The 22,340-nt window shown below is 41.1% G+C and overlaps 1 long non-coding RNA gene across 1 annotated transcript in view; it reads left to right on the forward strand.

The window, feature by feature from the left end:
- The window catches only part of LOC110360826 (uncharacterized), a 258,208-nt gene that overhangs the window by 130,602 nt on the left and 105,266 nt on the right, over positions 1–22,340 (forward strand). The window contains exons 5-7 of the long non-coding RNA XR_010471912.1: positions 3,539–3,726; positions 4,059–6,289; positions 7,468–7,582. This is a non-coding gene — a long non-coding RNA (uncharacterized LOC110360826). The remainder of the gene's footprint in view (positions 1–3,538; positions 3,727–4,058; positions 6,290–7,467; positions 7,583–22,340) is intronic.

Raw genomic sequence — 22,340 nt, forward strand, 5'->3', positions numbered from 1 at the left:
GGCTGATGCATGCTCTGCTTTCTAAAATGTACATCTGGCATACCCTTGTCATGGCCTGAGATGCAGAGATGTTCACCAGTCGCTTTTCTGGTGGTACAATATGGAAAGCCCTTGGACGTCACCAGTAACGATGACAACATAATGTCAAAGATGAGTGATGGACCAGCTAAAGGAAGTGTTTGTCAGCTTCTTAGAAATATTGCAACACTTGCAAAAAGAGCTAGGGATTCCTGATGCTTGTTTTTCACTCTGGGTAGACTGGAGTTTGGAGACTCCAACTTTCTATTTGGATTGTAAGGAGTTAGGATTTTAAAATAGAGGGGAGCAGACAAGGACAGACTTTCATATGTGAATTTCTTCTAAATGTTGAGAATCTCATCATTTTCTTAAGCTCCAGAGAAGCATATCGTAAAAGAAATACCACCCTGAGCAGATGCAAGCAGGTAAGTCAGTGTGGAGGTGGCCAGGTGGCCCTACTCTGTCCTTACAGTCAGGAGTAGGGCCTGTTGTATGTGCTGATTCTGAGGAGATGGTTCCTGCATCACTGGGGAAGAAGGACCTCAGTGTCAGATGCCATGCAGCAAATCGGTGGAAAAGGGGTGACAGAGCGTGTGAGTCAACAAAACGAATACAGCTGAGCAGAGAAGTGGAAGTCTCACCTCTCTTTTTGTTTAATCAGTTGCAGATGGTAGCAACTTGTAGCTATAGCTGATGTAGTAGGGTACAGCACAGCACGGACAGCTTGGCAGGAATCTAGCATTTCAAATTATTTGATTGCTCTCCCCCCTTCTCCATCATGCACCTCTTAAATGTTGGGTTAATAAATAGTAACGCCTGCCATGCGGGGAATACCTGGAGGCTACAGGGGCTGGACATCAGTCTGTGGTGGAAAATACAACCTGGGGTACTGTCCTGTCTGGTCCTACAAGAGCATCTCCGGTCTTTGTGACACAGCTGTGAAAATGTTGAGTGGGCTTCGCGACCATGGTAAGCAAATGATAACGCAGCTACCGCGGACTGTGCTGTGTAGCTGGTGGGAAGGAGCATTCGCTCCCCGGCTGGGAAGCTGCTGGGATCTCAGAGGCGTGAGGTGGTTTGCCCCCAGTTATTTGCGGTGCTGCGGAGGAGGCCTGGGTGAGACACGCGGTGTTCAAGGGCTGAGGAAGGAAGGTGGTGAATGTAGCTGTGATCTGTCTTTGCCCTGCTTCCTTCCTGACAGCTGCCTGGGGATGGTGTCAGCCCCTACAACAAGGTGGAACAGCTTGAACAATTCCAGCTTCTTCTTTGCCTTCACAATTGTCCTTATCCATGAAGGAGGTCTTTTGACCCTTTAGTGTCCCAGAGCTGTACAGAGGGGCTGTCCCCAGCATGAGGTTTTGCTCTGCTGGTTCAGTCCTTCCAAAATTATTCATTTCCTTGTCTTGCACTAGAATATTAGATATCAATGATGTATTTTAAAAAAAAATTTTGGAGGTTTCATCTTGGCAAGGAGGGTCATCTGAATGCTGCATCCTGACCCAAACTTAACTCCTTTCTTGGTGTCGCTAGAAATCTGTTTTTCCAGCTATAACTGGATAAACTTAAAGCAAACTAAGGCTATTCCTAAGCAGAGGTACTACAATGAGGCTACATTTATACTGAGGTTTGTTTGAACTTGATGGGTTAACCCCATCAAACTTGTCTGCCATTCTAATCAGGATGAAGCCAGAAATGGCTATCATTGTAGTGTCTGACCATCCTCCTTCAAATTTGCTAAAGCCCCACTCGAAAGTTATATAGGAAAGGGGATATTGAGAGGCTGCCTAAGAGGATTTGTAAACCCTCCTGAGCCTATTCTTTCTTTTCCTCTTTTATTTCAAAGCCAGGGCATTTGCCTTTCCTTTTTTTCCCTAGGTCAAAATAAGTATTTCTTTCTCTTTAGCAGGCACCTTTAGCACAGCTTCAGCATTTGGAGGCCGTTCCTGTATGTGCTGAAGCCACTGATTTCCTGGTGTGTAGAAGGGAGCCCTTCATTCCTGCCCTTGCCTTCTCTGCTCTGAACTTAACTATTTAAACGCAGTGCTCAAACTTCAGTCTGAGTTATCCAGCCGCTTTTTGCTCAAGGCACTTACCTTCTCATCAAGAGATTTTACACCTCTCAGGCTAGGAATTTCTGTGCCTCCAGCACTTTGTTTGAAGAAGGAATCACTGTTATCTCCGTATTACAGAGGGATAGCCAGCCTATGGAGAGAGTAAGTGACTTGCCTGAGGTTCCTCACAGGCTCGGTGACTGGGAAGAGTGGGGTCCCTGGTATCTCACGGTGACTGTCCCCATCCTTGTCTGGTGCTGCACTCTGTGCTCTGTACCTGTGGGAAGGAATACTGTGAGGGGAGCGCTTTGTATCTTGACAGAAATGAGCTGTTGTTTCCAGAGATATGGGGAACGAGTCTTCCAACGTACCCTTGTAAAGTACCATCATTTGAGCATATTGAATAATTTGGATAATTTGCATCGAATGCTACTATTGAGACAAGAGGGTTAATCCACTGTCATTGAGGATATTACAGCATTGCACACATGAGGAGGGAAGAAAGACTAGTGGTAAATAATGAAGCCACCTGGTAGGAAAAGTATGAAACAGAATATTCATTTTTCTTCAATGGGAATAACAGATGACAAAAGTGAGGCTGTCTTCAGATTGTTTGTTTACAGAAAATTCATATCCACTGAGACCGTATGTTAAATTCGCTCTCTGATGTTAGTGTTTGCAGGATGCATGTGGCCACTAGAGTATGTTCTTATGATCTTACCATTTATTTACCTTGATACGAAACTCCAATTACTGTCAGAGATGCTTCTTGTTAAATATGGTTAAGATCTCCAGCTTCTAAGAGAGTGAATATGTATTCTTTACTCTGGGGCCACACCAAGCAGGATGCTAAGGAATGAAGATACTGGGGACTTTGGTGCAAATTAATTAAATACTGAAAGTTAACAATGTAATGAAAATAGTTTGAAGAAGTTTGGGCTTTAGAGACAGATGAAATTTGGAAGAGAAAATTATACAGTTCAGTGTTTGTCTTTTTGTTCAGAAAGCTTTTCCAAAGCTTTGGCTTTTCTTTTACGTTGGAGTAAAGTCTAGTGCTTCCAAAAGCTGAGGGCCCATCACTTTTATTAGAGTGAATTCTGGGCAATTTAACAAAGGATCGGGGTGGTTGTTGCTTGGACCCTGTAGACATGCAGAGTGCTTGGAAACTTCATGTTCTGAACATCCCCAGCTTTCAGTTGTCATTGTGATCTGAGGGGAGACTGTGACAGATGAGGAAAAAATATGGGGAAACTGAAACATGAGAGGTGAAGAAACATGACCAGAAAGGTTTTGGTGCAGAAGTCATATAAGCCCAGTTGTGGGCTGGACCTGAACACTTTGCATCATTGACCTGATCAGAGCCACTAAATCACATCTCTCAATGGCAGTTTGGGCTGTAAATCTTGCTGTCGACCCAGATGCCTTCCTTCAAATCCCAACTTTGCAGTAATGGCAGATTATTTCTACAGGGGTACCTGGTACTTTTGGAGCATCTTCTAGACTCCAGGAATTTCATAGTGTCGTGCAGTCTCAAAATACTGTCTGGTGGCTGAAGAGGAGTGGCTGAAGATGAGCAACTCATCATTAAACACTGAGAAGTGCAAGAGTTGGGAACATACAAATATATACATAGTCGCTTTTTTTTGCTTGACAAGAGGTGAGTCTGAGTATCCAAAATTCCAAACTCAGTAATAAGCAAAGAAAGGGTATTTAGATAAGAAGGAAGATTAGGAAAAGAGAATTATATCTTTACCAAAAGTACTTCATGTAAGTCTCTTTGGATCAATTCCTTTTTATGAGTTAACTAATTTTTCAAAGGAAAGAAATTAGTTAGATCTGCTATATTGCATCTTCAGAGGTCTCTGTGGTGTTACATAGGCAATTTGAAATTTCAATTGTTAAGGAGGGAGCTACTAGAACTATAACGTGGGTCTGTCCTGGTTTTGTTTAAAACAAGACCAATTCTCTTTTAGTGAATTTTCCTTTCAGATACATCCTTCTAAGTATCAGGGTTGGAACTGGTAAAAGAGAAAGCCGTTGTACTAGGAGGGATACTACCATACTGAAAACAAGTTACTAGAGGAAGGTCACGCGGGTGAGTTTTGACACTGGGTTTGGTTGGAGATTTTTCTTTAATGATGCTGGCATGAAAATTGGAGCATGCTTGTATTGACAGCAAAAAATGAGATGCACTGGCAATCTACTTAAATCTTCCGTGGGAAAAGATAGTCTTGAGAAAGTAAGTGAAAGAAAAGGAATTAAATATGCTAGTGAAAAAGGTAAAGTTGCACTTATAAATATCCCTTTTCCATTGAAAATGCATAATTTAGAAGCAGGTAAGTAGGAGGGAGGCTGGAATGTAGTATTTGGTATGGGATGATGGAAAAATGTGAAGTATCTCTGTAAATGGTGTTCTTGGATGAGAGAAAGGAGATCTACCCTCTGTAGATAACTCCGTGTGCTAATTCTAGCCAACCGTGTTCAGGAAGGTGAATCTGGAGAAGGGTTCCTAGGATACCCAGGGTTTATCTCCTGTGGGAGTGTAGTTTGTTCAGCCTAGTGAAAGCAAGGCTGAAAGGGAATAAAATTATCCTACAATCATGAGTATCACAGTATCACAGTATCACAGTATGTTTGGGATTGGAAGGGACCTCAAAAGACCATCTAGTCCAACCCCCCTGCTGGAGCAGGAACGCCTAGGTGAGGTCACACAGGAACATGTCCAGGTGGGTTTTGAATGTCTCCAGAGAAGGAGACTCCACAACCTCCCTGGGCAGCCTGTTCCAGGGCTCTGTCACCCTCACTGAGAAGAAGTTTCTTCTCAAATTTAAGCGGAACCTCTTGTGTTCCAGCTTGATCCCATTACCCCTTGTCCTATCATTGTTTGCCACCGAGAAGAGCCTGGCTCCATCCTCATGGCACTCACCCTTTATATATTTATAAACATTGAGTAAAAGGTAGGAAAATGCTAATTATGAAGTGAGAGCTAAAAAATCACCAGCACAAAGCAAACCTGGGGGAACTTCGAATTACGGATTCAAGTGCCCAAAGGAAGGCGATCAGACATATAATACATCTAGTCTAAAGCCAGAAGGTGGTTACTTGTCATGAAAAAGGTTAGACCCTGAAACAGATTTAATAAGAGAAGGATGTGCTTTCCGGGCCCTATTCCTGCTTCAAGGCCTCCAATACCATCTTTAAGGATGAAATTCCTCTGTCCATGTAGCCCACTTTTTAAAAATAATGTAGTGCTTTTATCTTTTTTAGCTGAAAAGCTAGTAAGTAGCTAACTCCAACATCATCTGGTTATTGCAGGTGTCTTGAATCCTGCTTCTGGAATGATGTAATCAAAAATGGTGACATGTATGGTCATGAGTGGTCAAGTCTTTTCTTGGATATTCGCTAAGATTTTATGGTCCTGTGGCTGGGTCAGTGGCTGTTACTGTCGCCTCTGCTGGTTTTGAAACTGCCTTTTTACTGTAGAGTTGTAAAAAAGTTTTGAGATGGTGCTTTTTGTTCCTTTCAGATAAAACAACTCTGGAACAGTTGTTAATGAGTGATTTTGTTTGTCTTTCCAACAGTGGTGTTGTTGTTATTATTATTATTAATTATTATTATTATTATTTTCTCCTGTCATCTTACTCAGCATCTTTCTTAAACAGCTGGTGGAGTTTGTGTGACAACTGGGACTCTCACAACATGCTGTTGCACATCGGCTTTATACCAGAAGCAACTGACTCTGTCTCCAGCTTTCTGCCTTGCCTGGGAAAGATCAGTACCTGGATGAAGGCCAGTTGGCTGTAACTGAAACCCCTTCCACAAGAGATAAAAATGCCCGGGGATTTGTCCATCCGCAGAGAAAAAAAGCAAGATTTGCTGTCTTTCCCACAATCGGCCAAACTGCTGTTAGTGGGTGGACACAGAGAAACTCTTACACTTGGTGGAAGAGTGATAGTTTCCTGGATAACGTGGTGATAAACACAGCATTGATACCTAGAGCTGGAATTTTTATAAAGCACGTCATTCTGGCTTCTACCTACCCAGGCAGTGGGAGAAGCTGTGTAGATTTCAGTGAAAGCAGAGATTGAGTAACCTCTGAGTTATTTTGAAAAGAATGAAAGAAAAACTGAGCTTTTTTCCCATTTTTTTTCCTTAGATATTCAAAGAATAGGAAAACCTTTGCTCTCCATGCTGATTAAAATATTTCTGTAAGGTGACAGGTAAGAAAAAATACCAAAGTGCTTCTAATAATAATTAAAGCAGTTGCTAAGCTTTGCTGATTTATTTTGTTAGCCTGAGCTGTATTTGTGTGTTTGTTTTATTTATCACAGAATATTGTAATAACAATATCAAAAGAATTTATGGTGGGGTACGCTACTTTACTTTCATCAAAAAAAGTTACAGCAGATGCTTTGGATTTACTGCAGATGGTGGCAAATATTTGCTGTATTATAAGGTTGCACTTCTAGAGTGTCATGACTGTTATTTAGTAAATCAGTGCATGAGCCAGGTGGTAATATCTATTAGCTGTGGCTGGCAAAGCTCTAGTGAAACAGCAAATAACCCGAATACTCAGCCAGTTCTTGCTCTTAAAGCAAACAAGTTGTTTTTATTTTGGAGAAACAAGATTTTTTTGGTTAACTCTCTCACGTCCCCCTTCACTCCTTGATTGTGAGAGCTACTTTAGCCCTGCAGGACTCCTGCTTCCCCAGAAGCGATGCCCCAGCACCAGCAGGACCACTGACATGTGCTCCTTGGGATGCCCATCAGAGGGATCTGAGGTGTGACACTGAACAAGGGCCTCATTGGATCCAGTGCTGCCTTCTGCACTGGACCGGCTGCCTGTATGGGTTTGTCCAGCCCAGGAGCCCTCAGTATGCTTGGGCAGCACAAGACCTTTCTTTCCTTATGAAATCAATACTGCCGAGGTTTCTTCTTGAACAGAAGTGTGGGGTAGGGGGTGCAGAAACCTGCCCATGAGAGCTCTACAGAAACAAATTTGAGACAGAGGTGCAGGGAAGTGGCTTTGCCCCCTGGGACTGAGTTAAATGATTGTTATGAGGGAAACTCATCACTGCAGTCTCAGAAGAAATTGCATCTTGGTTGCCAAGGCTCTGAGTGCACTAGTAGGTCTTAATGGCCCTGATCAGCTTCACCTGGGGCTTCTACCACATCCCCTAGCCCAGGTGCATTATTTAATTTCAGTTGCTGCCTGAGCTTTGTTGGAGAGGTCTTAGTCTCTAATTCTGTTGCAGTCATGTTCCTCTCTGGCTGTGGTTACCCTTGATCTAGGTCCTGACCTATGGGCTGGTTTGCTAGCTTGGGCTTGGACCTGTCTTGTCACTGTGGACCTCCCTGGTGGTCACTGGGCTGTGTCTGACCTGCTTACCCTCAACAGGTCTGATCTGACTCCTGACTTGGGCACCCAGCCTGACCTTGGACCTGCCTTATCACTGCAAGCTGTTGGATGACCCTGGTTACCCTCCTGGGGCTGCCCTGCTCATCTGGCTCAGGTATGGTTGTGCTGGGCCTTTGCTGCTGAGGTCCTGGCCATGGGGCCCCTCAGATCCCAGCTCTGTGTCTCTCAGGGAGACGCTGGCCCATGGCTCAGATGTTGTTCTAACTAGTCCTGCTCATTAAAAATGTTGTGTGTATCTGAGGCTTTCTGTGGAATGAATGTAAAAAAGGCAAATGTGAGTGGGTTAGGTTCATGTGTTTTTTTCCCCCCCCTTTTTTTTTCTTCCTCAAAAATGTGTGAGGAAGCCAAATGTGCAGAAAGTTGCCTTTATTCCCTGTTATCAGTGGTGCTGTTGCACCTGGTGTCGAGCTTAACCTAGGAAAGGACACTGCTGTATCCAGTCTGAAATGATGTGAGAGCCCGTTCATGAGGTAATTCTGGGTGGAGTGGGGGCAGGAAGCACAGGCCCTCTTGTCAGATATTGAGCTCCCTGGGCAGGCTCAAGAGGTTTGAACGGCTCAGATAAGCAGCTAAACTTTTCATGCTTTTATCCCAGCTGACTGGAATGCGTAAATCTTTTGGGAGCACGGAAGGCACAAAAGATCTACTTGAGGTTATCAAGCTTGTCCCCTGAAAGGTGTGATGGTTTCCACAGGTGGGAGGTGGACCCACACAACCCAAGGATGACCAAAATATCTGCTTGTCGTGGAGCTTGATGTCTTAGCTGCTGAAAATCACAAAATGTTTTCAGTCTGACACTGCAATAGGATAAAATTGTCCTGTTTTGCCAGCTCAGTCTGCGTGAGAGATGCTCTGATGATTTTTGGTGTGTTGGAATAGGTGTTAGAAAAGAGAAGGAAAAAGAGGGGACTAGAATACATTTGGGATAAGATCAGAGAAAATACTCCTACTTTAAATTAATAACTGCATAATTTGAGGTAGTGGAGCACTCACAGCCATTTACTGAGCCCCTTTTGGGGGTAAGGGAGTGTGTAAAAGTTAATCCAGTTCAACAAAAAGTGATCTTGTTATGAGTTAATGCTGGCAATTTCTAGGTTAGTGCATGTCCACGAGGAATTGTCCAATGTGTATGTTATCTAATGCATATCTATGTTATGAGGGGAGTGGGATTTTTGATTCACTCCTCTTGCATGTTTTTTAACAGAACAATTGCCATTAAAAAATATACTTTAGAGAGGCTTAATTATGTTAATTATCACATATTTTGTTAATAACGTTTTCTTTTGAAGATGCATATTAGAGGTTTTAAAGTGTTAATTTACTAGAAAATCAAATGGGAATGCTGTTTGAAATTTCCTTTTAAATTAACTTTACTTACTTTTATGTCCTAATTATATGGAGATAATAGTTTTGGTGGAAATATTACAGAACTACAAATTACTGCTTAGATATTTTACTTAATACCAAGTCTCTAATCTTAATGTAATATATCTTTTTTTCTAATCAGCATATAGCCTTTGCATTTAAGTTCCTGATGTGTTTTGATCAAAACATTTAAATAAGAACATTGATTCAAAGTAAAACTATCTTTGTGGGGTAGCCCTCTGATACTGTTGAGCTCCTTTTGGGTAATCAGTTCCCCCCCATAGCATCTGTAATCTTTTCTGGAAAAAGTGTTGAGGGTGTTTTTTAGTATTTTAGCATTACCTCATCATGCATTAGGTAATACACAGTGATCCCTCTTAAAGCAAACTTTCTGTGGTGTTTGCAAATCTCTCTAGGATGTGTAATTCCCTTCAAGTGTGACTGCCGTAGTGCTTGATACCACCAAAGCCATGTAATTTCCCTACTGCATAGAATCTTTATATTGGTGCACAGATTGTACTGATACAGCGATTTCTCTGCAGTAAGAAGGATGACATTTCTGTGTATCGTGGGTTTTATATCAATAGAACTGCATTAATAGAAGGGGCCATACTGGAAAAGTAAGTGGAAAAACTTAGTAGCTGTGGCTAGTGGTGGACTTTGTGGTCAGCACAGGGACACTAATGTTTGCAGGATACCCAGGAGAACTCAAGCGGCTTTTGCGCCGTTCATGCTTCCCCTAGCATGATGGGTGACGCATCTATTCTTTGACTTCTACCTCCATGTTTGCTTACGGGAAGGAAGAGACGTTCTCCAATACTTGGGCTTCATGTAACTTTATTCCTCTTCAAGTCAGCACTTGACTTTGAGATTAATTCCACTCCTTGCGTACGAGCAGAATTACTCTGAATGCTTCTGAAAGACCTGTTCTGTATCTTCTATTCTGTGTATATAACTTAATTTTTACTGTTGTAGGAAGAGTTGCGTGCTAATAGTTGATTTTGGGGCTTGCAAGGCTGATTTTTCCATGTGATGTCCATGACAGGCTGCAGAAGACCCAGTTGGAGCAATATGATGGGTTGGTGACCAAAGAGGGGCACTTGTCGCAAAAGCAGTGCAAGCGGTGTAAACCAAATATCCAATTTGCTCAGAAGGGGTAATTTGAGTTACTTTTAAATAGTTAGCTTTTATGGTCAATTGGGTACTGCCACATTACTAGTAATAAGCCATAAATCTATTTGGTATAATATGAGATCATTTTTTAAGGCTCTCTGACTGAATTTTCAGGTAAAGAGGGGAAATTGAAATTTATAATCCATACCATTTTTTGTGTAATTGTTATTAATAAATTAGCAAGAAAGAGGCAGCAGATGGAATGAATTGTTGTAGTTCATTAATTTTATGATGGCTTTCTTTGCATGAGCCAATTATGTCTGTCACTGTATCTCTAAGCTGCAGTGGTGCCCAAAGGAAAGGGCACAGACAGGGACAAATCATCTTGGGGATTTCCTGCTTTCTGAGGTGGCCAGAGAAAATTTAGTCTCTGTTCTCACTAATAGCTTTGAAGGTATCAGGCCCTGAAAGTTGTTCACCAATGCTGTTCTTAATTCTACCTCCACAGACTGGGGTGTAGAGATGACTAGTCTTGTAGAGTATACACAAAACTGGCATCTTCTGTCTGAAATAATTACTAACTCTTAATGATGATGATGACAGTTTGAGTTTGACCTTGATGTGCCTTCAGGTTCTCAGGTGTGTTCAGGAATGCTTTCCAAAGACACCATGCTGCGAGTTGCAGGAAAAGAGAGACTATGTGGCTAAGGACAATAGGAAAGAAAAGGATACTTGTGATTTTGGTGCCTGTGGCCCAAGAAAGGTCCCTTTGTATACAGCACTGCGACTTTAATTAGAAGATGCTCTGCCATCTCCTGAGCCCCTCTGTGATAATGTGCTGATAAAGTTTCATGTGGAATGCGGGTTGTTTTGCTTTACCTTGTATTCTCAACTTGGAGATTGTGGTTGTTTTTCTGTCAGATGTATGCTTCACTTAATGACTGTGGTTTATTACCTGGTAGGTCATATCCTGTATATTTTAAGAACAAACACCTCTGAGATTGTGACTTGGTGGAAGGAGGTGACATGTTTCATTGCTGTTGTTTTCACTACAGCCTTGTGGAAAAACTAATTACCTTTTCATCTTGGTAAATTCAGAGGTCAGTTTACCACTACTATATCACAACATGACAGGGAACATGGGTAATTAGGTAGGCTGTGTAACCTGGATATTCCATGGATCTCATTACATCTTATTTAGAAAGGCTATAATTTGATTGGTGGAAAATTAAGGCATCTCCTCATGGGTCATTTTATCTTTCTGCAATAATAATTCTTGGCTTGATTAAAAATTGATCCAGTGTCTTAAAGTGAATTTATTATTGCTGCAATCTATCACCCACAGACAGATAATCTGGTTCCCATCTTTATCTGATTTGAAAAATCTGTCACTTATTATGTGTTGTTTTTTTCCCAATCATTTAAATTGATGGTTTGCTGAGGCAAGGCGTGCTACCATAGGCTTCTTGGCAAAAGCATGTATGAGACGTTCGGCTGGGACATTTTACTGCAAGGAATCCGATACTATGTCAAGGATCGATTGGAACTGTTGTGGCATCATTTTCTTTGGGGGGAAAAAAAAAGTGCAGAAATTTTGGATGCAGAGCGATAAGGGGAACAAGCAAGTCATATCGTTGGAGAAAATGGTTTGTGCCTGGATGGATTCTGCCTTGTGTGTTGCAGATTCTGCTGAGCACAGATCTTAAATTGGTCAACTTGTATAACGGGCTTTAGGAGGGACTGAAACCACCAAAAAAACCTGACCTGTTCAGCCCAAATAAGCAAAAAGACACAAATGGATTAACAGCTTCACAATAATATCACTTTGGGGAAATATTTTCCCCTCTGTCTGCTTGAGCTTTGGTGGATCTTCTTCAGGCTTCAGTTTTCATCTGATTTGCCCATGTAAAAGCAGAGTGTGAAATTCTGCTTGGGGAGGAGGGATCTGTGGAATTGTTTGAAAAACATCTCTGTTAAAGAAATGTTGCAGTAACCAATGCATGAAGAGTATTAAAAGGATTTGTTGAATGCCCATCTTCAACAACATTTATCTGTTGGATAAGATAATGGTTCCTTGTCATTTTAACACACTTTCTTTTCAGTTGTCCAACATACTATAAAAAAATGTGGTGTTCATCCCTGTCCAGGAACCTAGCAGATCCAGTTGTACCTATACCTAGTTGAATGCTGGCAACTATTACATATGGTCTGATTCCTGCAGCTACCCAGGAGAAAAAAAGGGATGAAAAGAAGATTGTGCAGCCAGCCTGTCAATGAGGTGGGTGGGTGAGAGGCGGAATGGTTATTAACAGTTCTGTTGTGCGGCTTTAGACTGGGACAAAAAGGGGAAAAACAAATAGAGGCACATGATTTTTGTTGAGTTTCTTGAAGCAGAGTAAAAGCCAAGGCAGCTGTTTCAGCAGATTTCCTATTGCTTAAATATGGTGGCGCTTATCAGAGGCAGTTTGGCCCTGGAAGTTTGCATAGTTTGCTATAGAAGGTCATCTTCAAATTTAGAATGGAGGGGGGAAAAAAAGGCAGTAGAAAATAACTGATACAATAAACTTGATACAATAAATTGTGGAATAGAAGCTGGTTGGCGTTCTGGCCTTGGTGTAGTCAGTGGGAATTTTGCTGCTGACTTTTGTAAGGCTGAAATTTCACTTTGTGCATGTTATAAAATGTGTCCTTTCTAACCTAGTATAGGCTACCTCTAGACAGCCCCATCCAGATCGGTGCCTTGGCAATTCAGGACTGAAATTCCAAAACGGATTTTATTGTTTTGTCAAGACAATGGACTAAATGATTGCCAAATTAGCATAGTCGAAAAGAAAATTGCTTTGTTCCTTCAAACCAAGCTGCAGGGCACTTTAGTCTTTCTTGAGGGGAACAGGCTGGTGGTGTAGTGTGTGTTTATTTATTTATTTTATTTATTAAGGATTTTAAATGTGGGCTGCAATATTGAGTTGATTCTGTTTATGTAGAGTAAGCATGGTTGGCTTCTTTTCCAGGACTGTGAGGGTTACATGTAACCTATGATGCCAGATCCTAATCAGAACAAGAAGTGGGACTCTCAGAAGTGGGGGAAATAGCCTTGGTAAATGAAGTTTCCCCACTTATCCTGTCTGCGTCATTCACTGCGTTTGTTCAGTCTTCAGACCTCCATGTCCTGTTTCAGTTTTGGAAAAGGACTGCTCAGAAATACATTCCTGATATGACTAATGTGTATGAGGTAATGAAGTCCCATTGATACAGAGATTCCTCATCGATTCGCACTCTTTGTGCCTCCCAAGTTATTGTAGATACTATCTTGCTGCTGTTAATGCTTTCCCCAGAGACCAGCTGCTCATTGCTTATTGTGTGTCTGAATTCCTTGTCATCAGACCTGACTGCAGAACTGGATCACAGATAAAAGCATGAGGTGTTGCTTTCTCTGCCACGTGTTGCTAGCAATGTGTGAGTAAAACATCCAGATATGTAAAGCTGTGCATCATCTTAGATCAAGCTGATAGACTTGGAGGTGGTTTTCCCTGTTGTGTGGCACTGAGGGTAGCAACAGTTGATGATGCTCTGTTCGTTTGGTCTCCTTAAAAACAAAAACAAAACAAAAACCAAATTTCAAGCTAAGCTATGGTTAGATTTGATAATTTAAAAAGATGTTTCTGAAAGTAGAGGATGTTTATATATATATATATATATATATATATATATATATATATGAATTGATTTGTATTTGGAATGAACTTCCTTAGTGCCTATAAGATCTTGAATGTAAGTAAATTAGTTACCCTGCTGTTTTAAAAACGACCTGGTGTCTCCAACCAGGAAGTACCACCAGGAGAAAACAGGGCCAACAGCATTGTAGGAGTAAAAATAAATAAAACAAACCCATATAAAGTGTAACCCGTACTGAGTTTCGATGTCCAAATCAGCATTACAGTCTGTGGAACGTGTTACAAGATAAGACCATACTTCTGCATCTCTTTTTTTTAATTTTTAATGTATTTTTCTGCTGCCACTTTATTATAGAGGGATGTTTTTTGTGCTTCATACCATTTGGGCTGAATCCAGACCTGAGATTCCCAAGGCAGAGCTGACATGCTTAAACCATCTTCTCTGTCACCTCCTGCCCTGCAGACTGCTCAGGGCCTCGTTCCCAGGGACCAGCTCTTCCCATGGGTTCACGGGCTGCAACTGAGTTCTGCTAAAATGAAAATGTATTTACATTAGAAAATCATAAAATCACATTTTGTAAATAGAGGTTTTATGAGGTTCTGTTGTTTTTGTTTTTTCTTAGTAAGTGTAATGCTGACTTTAATCTTGTGCTCATTCCTAGTAAATCTACAGCACTTTGTATAGTGGGTGAGTTTTCCAAAGTGTGCAGCCCTGCCTTGTGGTGTGGGCACTCGGAAGAAGTCAAAGGGATTTAGTGGGAGATTGCTGTGCTCACTCGAATGTGGCATCAGTTACTTGGCTTCCTAAACTCTCCTTCAGGCTGTCAGGCAATTAATTGCTTTAGAAGGTGTTGGCCTGCATTTTCACTTTCCTTCTCAGTATCTGTGATTTCCTCACTAAAGAAATACCCGAGAACATCCATCTCCTGTCTTGTCTAATTAGATGAGCCTTCTCAATCATTATCGGGTCATTTGTCCAGTCCGTTTCTTCTCACAGGCAACAAATGAGGCAAGGTTCTTGCTATATTCGCTGCCAGCAGTGATAGCAATGAAGAAGGGAGAGGGAAAAATGGTTCACAGGGTATTGATGCAGATGCTAGTGCTGAATGCTGTGCCATATCTGAAATCAAATGGTTCTTTCTCTCTACCCTTCCCCTTATTTATAAACTTCCTTTCTCCTGTTCTTTATACCTGTTATCAAAGTGTGAGGACTAATTACCACATTGTGTAGTTTCACTTGCTCATCCCTCACATATAAAGTGTTTTCTGTGCTCAGAAAACACCCAACTGCGGGAAAATCCAGTAATCTATGTACGAATAAAAAAAGAACCAAGCACAGAGTGTGTTAGAGTTAGTGTACGCCACGAGCACTCTTACCTGAGCAGAGTCTGGTGTATTGGGCCATCAGTCAAGTTTTTACATGTAATATTGAATATTAAGAGAGGTACCAAGTGATTCAAGGTAAAATGAAGTTTTGTAACTACAATATTAGATACTGCTGGTGATCTCAGGTTATTTGGTGTATCACATGTAATGATTTTGGGGATGCAGGGAAGAGAGAAAAGAAAGGGAAGACTAATTAGAAAATGGATAATGGGAATTTGTAACCTGTAATTTTGCATGAGCTTACAGTGCTGCTTTTGAGGAATAGCTGTTATGTCACCCATATAACCAATCTGAAGTACCAAAAGAAGTGTTCTGCTGGGTCAACAGATGTTCTGGGGGGTCTGACCCACTCAAAGAAAAACTATACCTCTCTGGTTCCTTTACAATCATCTCTTTGGCACAGTACCTTTCCTAGTGTGTTTGAAGCCTTTGTAGGTGTGATCTGGGGTGCATATAAACTAGGAAAGAGTGATTCCCTCTAAATACAACATTTTTAGAAGTGTTACATGGGACAGAGAAGACATTCTTGCTGGAGGGATGTCCATTCTGTGCATTTTTTTTGTGTGTGGGTTTTTTGCTTTCTCAGATGGTTCTTAAAAAATAATTTTGTTAGGAAAATACCCAAAGACCAGAGCAGTGTGTTATGACAGGAGGCAGGAATGGTGATTCAGAGCTGGCTGCGGCCATCCATAGAAGGTCTTTTTCCTTGTCACTTTAAACCCTGCCTCTTCTATGATATTTGGCTCCAATACCTTAATGTTGTTTTACGGGCATCTCAGAAGGTGTGTTGCGACTGCATGGTAGAAGTGGAACACTGTACGACAAAGATGTTGGAAGGTAATTCTGTTGATTGTCTGCTCAGATCTCCTGTTGACAGCCTTGGATTAGCTTTTCCAGGGTCCTGTCAAACTGAGTCTTGACTGTTTCCAGTGACGGAGATTCCACCACCATCTGGGCAACATATTTCAATGCGTAATGGTTCTCATGGTGAAGAATATATATATATATATATATATATATATATAAAATTTTTTTTTTCTAATTTGTATGGAATTTGCCCTGAAGCAACCTGGTTCTCTGCATAATATTTGGTGTGTTCTTTGCCACTGTGATTGAAGGGCCATTTTACAAACTCCTTAGATCTATTTGAAGAGAAGTATGTATATGGTAAATGAACACATGAATTGGAAATGCATATTTTTAGAGGAGCATTCATTTCAGAATGAAAATAGATTTGACCATGATTTGAAGTTATATCCAGGCCAACAAAAATGCTCATTCCTAAAGCATCCAAGTTCAGTTTCATTTACTAGCCATGGCAATGGTGGAATGATATTGCCCTGGATGTTACAAAGCTTTAATTCACCTGTTGATATCAATAGAAATATTAACGCTCTTTTGTGGACCTTCCTTCCTTAGCACAATGCAGGCTCATTTTGTGTACGCGCTCTCCTATCAAAGGCATCCTGACAGTTGTTAAATCTCAAATCTGTTCTTCTTTATTGCTTTGAGTTAAGAAACATAGGCAAGGATGAAAAGAATAGAAGGGAAAGTTGGGCATTCAGGGAGAGAAATGAAAGCCATTCTGGGGAATGGAGGCTGCAGAATAGAAGACTCACACATCGGGGGAGAGATTTGTCTGAGGGGACAGGCAATAAAACCACGTCACAAAAGTGTGGGGCACGGGGCAGAAGAAGAAATGGACAAAGGCGACTGCAAATTGATTCCTTGGCTTCCTGGAGATGTGCAATCCGAATGATTAACTGCGAAATCTGTGATTTGATAGATCTGGTGCAATAGAAGAAAGATCACATCCTACTAATGAAGCAATCCATGGTTTGATTATTTATTTTTTTTTCCCCTTTGTAAGTTTTGTTTCTTTGTCTAAATACGTCACTGCCAAACTCAGTGTTTGCAGGACTAGGTCATTTCAGATGTGAAATCCCTGCTGTTGTGTGGTGCTGCAAGGCACAGTGTCTTTCTAGTAATAATGTTCCCTTTTGTCAGTGGCTTCTGAATGGCTAATGTGATTGCATCAGCTGTGCAAGAACTACTGAACTTGATTTTTAAATATATCAAGACAGAGTATTTGTTTAGAATTAGGTGGCATTTGATCAAAATACTCTAGGAATAGCAAGCTGGGATTTCTGCCTTCACTGGGATGTGAAGAAGAAAATATATTTCTGGGGAGAAAAGGATGGCGATTCAGTTGGTGAAGTGCTATTACCATCCTCCTGTTTTTCCTCCCAAAACCTGGTATTTAATAATTGCCTTCATACAAACAGGTGGGATAGGTGGGATCAAGGGGTTATTTCACATGAGCCATGTTTTAGCAGTGCTGCTCCCATGGCTGAATTTTTGGGTTGCGTTTCACGTGAGTTCCCGTTTGATGCTCATCACAAGCACAACTGAGCACCTCCCAGCAGCGTATTAAGCAACATGTTCAGAATTTCTCACCTGAGGAGAAAACAGATGATGTAAAAAATAGTCACAGAACTGTGGTTCACTTCTGGTTTTGAAGTCAGTTGGTTTGTTTGTGGAAAGCAGTGAAATTTGCCCTTGTTTTTTGAGGGCGCTTATTTGTCGGGGAGCACCAGGGAATTAGAACCTTGGTTTGTTGTAGAAAGTCTTGCTTGCACTAGAGAAGTTCTTAACTAAATGAGTCATCCTTGATATTGTCTTACACAAATGTTTTTGTCTTGTCCTGTGCTTCTGGTGCCCTTCACCCACAGCAGCAAGTGCCTTGTTGACAAACACCGTGTAAAACCTGGAGGTCCATGAGAGCAGCAAGAAGCAAGGCTGCTTGGATGGACTCTCCAAATCAGCATTTCTGACTCAGTATTGCAGTTCATTGCACTGACTGGCCTTTCCAAAGCGGTGAAGGAAGCTTGTCTTTGCACTGCTATGAAGTCAATGTCTCAACTATTTATAGATTTGCTCTAATTCCTCCTACCTCTCTGCTGCCCAAAGGCTGTAAGGAAGCATTATATTTTTCTGTTTTGCAGAAGATCTTTTTATGGGGATAAACTTACCTTGTTTCCCCAAAAATAAAACAGGGTCTTATACAATTTTTGCTCCAAAAGGTGCTTACTTTATTTTTACATGTACAGCTGCGTGGACATTATTTAATTTGACTTTTTAATGAACTGTAACTAGGGCTTATTTTTGGAGTAGGGCTTATTTTGAGCATCCTGAAAAATAATGCTGGGGCTTATTTTTGGGTGGGGCTTATTTTTGGGTAGGTCTTATTTTTGGGGAAAGAGGATATCTGAATTGCTGTAGTCGCACAGTGGCTTGTGTCCACACTGGAAATACAAAACAACTTTCAGCCCTCTGATATTTGACTTCCTGACCTTTTGGCTTCAAATTCATTTGTACTCTGCTTGTCATACAGTTGTGGTTTCCAGTTCAAACCACGATTTGAGCAACTCCCTCCCCCCAGCCTTTAATGAAGATGTTTACCTGAGTCGCATCTGTAGGATGTGACTTGCAGCCTTGGCTTAGTGGAGAAAGGCCCAAGGCTGGCCTGCCAGAGGTGAGATAAATTGGGACTGAAATCCCCCGGGAGAGCCTGAGGTGTGAAAGCTGTTTTGCTGTGACTAGCTCTCATCAGTAATGATAACCCCTCAATTTTGCGCCACCTAAATTCACCCAAAATTATATGCTAAATATAAATATTCATTTTATAAATATGCATGTTAATTAAATATACATTTATTTTAAATGCATGTGTTAATTATACATGTTACATCAGATCACAATTAAGTCAATAGAAATTGGAGATTTGCATATAATCATGCTTGTATACTAATCAGTTGTCAGTCTAGAAAGCCGTTTTCTGCATCTAGACAGGATATTGCCTTGGTCCAGTGATCAGTTCAGAGATGGAGAAGCAGCCCCAGTTATTTTGTTTTTATGGATTTTCTTCCTATAAAAGAACAGGAAGAGATGTTACTCCTTCTCTGCAGTGTATAAATGATGCCCAATATTTCCCTCATGTTTCATTTTACTTCTTCCAGTCTAGATTTAGGCCAAATGAGGTTAATCCTTTGATATGTCAAAACTCTGGTAAACCTGCCTCAGCGATTTGATTTGATGTGTGATGCAAATTCTCCGTAAGTAATGCACGTGTGCTGCTTTAATGTAACTTTGCCTGACCCCAGATCTTCTGGGGAAAATGCGAGCAGTTCCACATGATGTACTGGATAGTTATGATCATATTGCCTTGTCTGCCTGTTGATTTCTACAGGTTGTGGGAGGTTAGAGTGCTTGTCATAGGCTTGTTTTGGGTTCAATTTAAATTCAGGGTTGGAACCTGTGTTCACTGTATTAAAAATCATTTGAAATGACCATGACTTTGGTTCTTTGATTGCAGAACTATTCAGAAAGCAGCATTACTTGAGTTTTGTTTATCTAAAGTCTTTCTCAAGTGGAAGGTGATCTTTAGGGTTCTGTTTTGCACAGATGTATTCACTGATACACTCCTTTCCATGAAAGGTAAGTCTTGGTATCCTTAAGAGTCAGGGCTCCTGTTGTGTCAGAACAGGCTTGTGCTGGTTTTGGGGGAGAACATGAGAAAGTGTTGGGGTGCTTGTTCCTCCAACATTCTCCCCACGTGTTCAAATCCTTCCTTTAGTGTTGCAAGCTGGACCATAGTCACTGCAGCTCTCCATGCGCTCTAGCAATTGCTTGTTGGCTTTTTGTCCTCAGCTTTAAATTCATTTTTTCCTTAGAAGCTTAACATTATAGACTGCTCTTCACCCTGAATAGGTAGCAGGTTAAAACCCATCAAGGTATGAAAACAAACCCTGTGAAAAGTACCTATTTCATCAGTCATTTTAATCTTGAAAATGTTTACTTCAGGTATCCAGGACACCGTTGATTGCTTGCTGTATTATGCAAATCTACAGAAGAAAATAGGTCACTCTTCAGATTGTCTTCTTGTAAGGATGTAATTAAGCTGCATTAAGACAATTACTGTATTTTAAGTACTGACTGTTTCTTTAAAAAACAATGTAGTTTTAGGTTTTGACAGTGATATAATTCCCTACTTATTATGTTTTAATTAAAAACACCAGTAAATAGGATTAAAACCAATTGTATGGTAATTTGACATAACCATTGCATTTCTAAGGTAATATAGGTAGTCTACAGTGCATTAATAATAGAGGTGGGAAGGGGGAAGAAAAACCCTGCTGATTGTTAGAATCAAGAGTTCTAGCAAATAGGAATCCTGCACCAAACAGCTCTGGGCTCTGCTCATGTTTGGGTCTGCATCTCTCATCCATTAAAGCGATGGTGTGTTTGGTCTTAACTTTAAGCATTGCAGAGGTTTTGTAGGTGCTGGGAGGTTGGCTGTAGTTTTGATGCCAGCATTGTGACTTTAGCCGATGTCTTGGAGAAGTCTGTATTTTGGCTTTTTGCAAGTCTAAGAATTCAGATGAACGGACTAGAAGGACAGAAGGTGGAACAGATTTTGAGAAGATTCCAAGATGTCCAAAAAGCATCTGGAACTTTTACCCACTCCTCATAATGGGACAGATCTTGTAAAAAGTGGCTACCTTGCCATATCCAAAAGGTTAGCAAAAATAAGAGAAGAATCAAGAAAGCACATGTGTGAGGGAAACATTGTTCAGCACAGACATAAGCACTGTGTCAAAGTTCAGGAGCAAACAAACAAGTTGCAAGAAATCAAGTGAATTTTGGCCTTTCAAGAGTCTGTGAAAAACGTGGTCTTCAGCTGTACGATGACATGAAAATGAGGTTCCTTGTCAATCTGTTTAACTCTCGGATTCCCAATACTGCTATAATTTTTTGTAGTGTCTAACTTAAGACAACTGTTTCTCTGTCCCGAGGCCAGCAGCTGTGGACAATAGGTAATTCCTTCAGAATCAGCTCTTCAATCATAGACATTGCTTGTGAGACCTCTGATTATTCTCCCTTTGGATGATTAGATTATAACTGTATTACTTACTTTTGCACAAGACTAACCTCATAACTCGGGTTGGTAACTTTGATTTGAAAGAAGGAAATGCAGTAGGCACGTTTCCAAGTTCCATCAAAGCTCAAGGTGTTACAGCTGCAAGGGAATTTACTCAAGTGAAGTGAAAGGGGATTACAAGAACTGTAACCTGGAGTAGGTTGGAAAGGCCACCTTGAAAGGGAGATGTTTGGCTGGAGGGAGCCCATGAGAGGTACTCCTCAGAGATGGACTTTTGGACTTGGCCATATTTAATGTGTTTTGCGAGAAATTATGGGACACAAACTATTGAAACTCAGTCATGAAATTTGCAAAGGATACAAAAATAGATGAACATCTCATCATAAAGAACTAGACAAACTTGTTGAGGAGTGAGACAAATGGGATGATACTGTTGCAGTGTATTCTAAGTCACAAGTGTGAGAATTAAGAAGAATTTCTGCCACAAGCAGGAAATGCCACATTTGGACATAATGGTGGAATCAGACCTGCGTGTATTAAATGGTCTCCTGATCACAAATTTATTATTGTTATTAATGACCAGAGGTTAACACAAACCTGGAATACGTCCTGTGAAATTGCTGGAGGAAAATCATGGGTGAAAACGTGTGTGAATACTGGTCAAATTTTTTTTGCTCATCCTTGTTCCCAAAGGAAGAATTCAGCCAGGAACATGTGCGGGGATGTGAAGGAGGAAATAGAAAAGCTGCTTTTTACAATGGAAGACTACAACCGCCTATATATTTAGTCCAGGTAAAATCAAGAACACTTGAACTCTTCATACCAAAGAAGGGAAGGATTCAGGATGGGGAATGAATAGTTTGTTTTAAAGAATAAGTATTAAGAATAAATAGCTGTTAATAGGGCAGGAGTATTGGGGGTTTTGCCTCTGTAATTCTCCGTTTATTCTTTGCGACACAATTTTTTTATGGGGCTCCAACCAGTGCAATGTCTTCTGCAATTCCCTGGCTCCTGAAGGCCAGGAGGAGTCAAGCACAGTCCTCTGCATCCACTTCTAGGGACTGGACTCGTGCTTGGGGTGTCCACTCGGAGTCTGTCACCCTCCGCAGAAGCACCTGCGAAGGGATTAATTCACACATAACTGAAAGCAGCACCTGGAACTGAACCTGGCATTACAACAGGGAGTTCCCCTGTACACTCGGTTTGCCACCTCACAATGAGAATGGGGGCAGTCTAACCTGGTCACCATGATCACCTCTGGAACAGCACCTGAACTCCTCTTCTGAGAGAGCCACTGACTAAAGCATGTGCAGGATGAGCAGTCAAGGTAGAATTTAAGTGAAGCAAAAGAAGTGTTTCAAATTACAGGTTTG

Source organism: Columba livia, chromosome 3 (assembly GCF_036013475.1).
Source record: "Columba livia isolate bColLiv1 breed racing homer chromosome 3, bColLiv1.pat.W.v2, whole genome shotgun sequence".
Lineage (NCBI taxonomy): Eukaryota > Metazoa > Chordata > Aves > Columbiformes > Columbidae > Columba > Columba livia.